The 3,296-nt window shown below is 41.2% G+C and overlaps 1 non-coding gene across 1 annotated transcript; it reads right to left on the bottom strand.

Moving 5' to 3' along the window:
* trnag-gcc (transfer RNA glycine (anticodon GCC)) lies at positions 1–71 on the bottom strand. Its single transcript has one exon. It is a non-coding gene; the product is annotated as a tRNA-Gly (tRNA).
* Positions 72–3,296: the final 3,225 nt, after the last annotated feature.

Genomic DNA, 3,296 nt, shown 5'->3' with positions numbered 1-3,296 from the left:
TGCATTGGCCAGGAATCGAACCCGGGCCTCCCGCGTGGCAGGCGAGAATTCTACCACTGAACCACCAATGCCACATCTGGAGCAAATATTATCTGCATTTACCATATAGTTTATCTTGAAAGTGATGTACTTCTTTTGTATGCATATTCTGCCCTTTCACTCTGGAAGTCTCAACAGCATTCCTCATTAAACCCTGCTCCATAATATAGGTTTGATGTGATTCAGGACACCTCAATTTTCTTGCCAACAAAACATATCAAACTTTCCTGCCTGTTCTAACACAGTTACACTGCACTTTCTGTGTTCGTACGATCTGCCTTTCGTGCAATGCAGCTGTGCTTTAAAATCATCAATCTAAGGATGATTCAAATTTTGGAAAAACATTTGCAACCGTTGGAGGAGCCAGTGTCTTTACTACGACTTCACGCTACTGCAATGTGACTCAATGTCAGTATTTCAAAATAGCTCTGACTCTGTCGTAGAACTCTCACCTCTAAATCAGAAGTTTATGAGTTTAAACCCCACTGCAGAGACTTGAGCACAAAATCTCGGCTGACACTCCAGTGCAGTGCTGAGGGAGTGCTGCGCTGTCAGAGATGCTGTTTCTCAGATGAGATGTTAAACCAATGCCCTATCTGCATTTGCAGGTGGATGTAAAAGATCCCATGGCACTATTTCAAAGAACAACCAACATCACTAAAACAAATGATCTGGTCACCATCTCATTGCTGTTTTCAGGACCTTGCTACTTGCAAATTGGATGCTGCGTTTCCTGCATTACAATAGTGACTATATCTCAAAAGCACACTACACTTCGAAAGTACTTTATTGCTTGTAAATTTCTTTGCGGCGTGCTGAGGTTATGAAAGGCATTATATAAATGCAAATTGTCTTCATCTTTTAAAATACTATTTTTAGGTTTAAAAAGATCCAGGAGTTACATTGAAAATTTCTCTGGTATTCCCACTCTTGTTAACAGAACATTGCACATGTATTTAAACGACGCGAGAGCTCCATGGACTTCAGCTGCCTTCTTTAAACGGCCTTTTTTCTACATGTACCAAACTAGAAATTAGCAAAAGCTGAACAGCTTCAAAAAAAAGCTGAGACAGCCCCATGAAAGTTGATAAATCAAAAGCCCCAAACATAGGCCGATGGCATTTAGTTACAGAGTGGGGCACAGGTCAATCAGAACTTAAGATGCAGGTAGACTCAAAGTTCCATCACTTGTATATTGGAAGATTGTGACAAAATTCTGCAGGAAATTTCCTCTCACTTCTTGCAGAAGTGAATGTATTATTGCGGATAGGTATTTGTAAATCTGATTGTTAACTTGTTTATCACAGCAACACAGAGACTCTCTACTTCCCCTTTCTAACTAGTTCACAGAATCAATTTCCTACTCTTCCTCAATCCAACTCCCACTGGCATGCTGGCACTTTACTGCCCCTTCCATTCCAGGTCAAGCTGCCACTTTTCTCATTCCTCATACGAACACTCTTCTCTCCTTTCCCATGTCACACTTGCATTCTTTTCATTCTATCTCAATTTTCCTGCCAACAACATATAAAACTTTCCTGCCTGTTCTAACACAGTTACACTGCACTTTCTGTTTTGATGCAATCTGCTTTTCATGCAACACAGCTGTGCTTTAAAGTCATCAATCTAAGGATAATTCAAATTTTGGAAAATCATTTGCAACTGTTGGAGGAGACAGTGTCTTTACTTCGACTTCACACCACTGCAATGTGACTCAATGCAAGTATTTCAAAATAGCTCCGACTCTGTCGTAGAACTCTCACCTCTAAGTCAGAAGTTTATGAGTTTAAACCCCACTGCAGAGAATTGGGCACAAAATCTCGGCTGACACTCCAGTACAAGCACTTCATGCTTCCAGTCTTCTCCTCCACCCTCCATAATACATTCTGCCACACTTCTCTCTGTCAGATCATGCTGATGTTCTTCACTCCCTGCCGCCTCCCTCCACACTCCCCACACCTCGCACCAGTTCATGGAGCATTCTTTTCTTATTCTCCACCTTCTGTTCCCCAGGCAAGAGTGCTACCACTGGGCCAGGCCAAGAGGAAAAAAATTGCAGTGCTATGGGGAAAGAGCAGGGGAGTAGAACTAATTAGATTGCTCTTTCAAAGAACCGGCACAGGCACGTTGGGCCGAATGGCCTCCAGCTCTGCTCTATTATTCTATGATTCTAAGCTGATGCTTAAAACTTTCTAGGGGAACCGTGCTCCCGGCTCTCCCTCGAACATAAATTGTGTGTCACAGCTTTTCTTATGTCTCTTCAAGTTTCCATGTACTTCTGTTTTTTTCTTTCCAATACACAGGAAGGAATGCTAGCCACGCCTACATCGTAAATTTCAAGCCCATGTCCTACTGCACTTTCAGTACAACTATTTCTTTTCATACAATGTCATTAATATTTGGAATTTGCCGGCCTCTTTGAGGTGATGTAAGTTTTTTTGGAACTATTGTTCAGCTTTTTCTCATTTTCGACATTGGTGCGTATGCTTTCTCCCCACATTGTGCAGTAAATCAGGTGCGAAGGCCTGAACTGACTCCGAAACAAAGCAAATTGACACACCCTCCTCCAAGGAGTGTGACTCTGCTTCATTCCAGTGTCAGTTTGGGCCCTGGCTCCAGATTTCGGCTACATTTTCACAGTGTGAAGTGAAACTACTTTGTACTGATGCTACAGTTACAGTCTGAATGCACCTTCAAGCTACTCGTTAACGATTACAATAAACCTTCAGCTATCAGATGGAAGTAAATAAAATTAATGCAATTCAAAATGAAATAAAACTGAAGAAGAGTTAGGAGAAAATTGCTGAAAGAACGATATTGAAAACAACAAAGAAACAGAGGGAAAAAGGAGCAAATGATCAAAAACTTGGAAGAAAAGAAAAGGAACAGAAAAAACCTCAAAACCAAATAGCTAATCGTTCATTGAGATTGCCTTATGAGCACTAAAACTCTCCGAGAGTTCCAGAGCATTTTATAGTTAATATTCTGACAAGAGTAAAGTGAATTAAAAATGAAAGATGCCTCCTGTTTCTCGCACTTTCCTGCCGCGTCAAAGGACGAGCCTCCTGTTTTAAGAGCACTCTGTGTTTGTAAGTTTCTAAGTGCTGAACTGAGATAAAATAAAAGGGTCATACTGAGCAGATGTTGAAAAGTTGTAGCAGCAAGCTCGCAAACATAATGGTGGGGTTGGGGGTGGTGAGAGGGGAATCAAAGAAGCAGTATTGGAAGAATACAAATGGCAGTAAAAATACAATGCT

Source organism: Heptranchias perlo, chromosome 1 (genome assembly GCF_035084215.1).
Source record: "Heptranchias perlo isolate sHepPer1 chromosome 1, sHepPer1.hap1, whole genome shotgun sequence".
Classification (NCBI taxonomy): Eukaryota; Metazoa; Chordata; class Chondrichthyes; order Hexanchiformes; family Hexanchidae; genus Heptranchias; species Heptranchias perlo.
The sequence above is the reverse complement of the archived record's forward strand: the minus strand, read 5'-3'. Positions and strand labels throughout refer to the sequence as shown.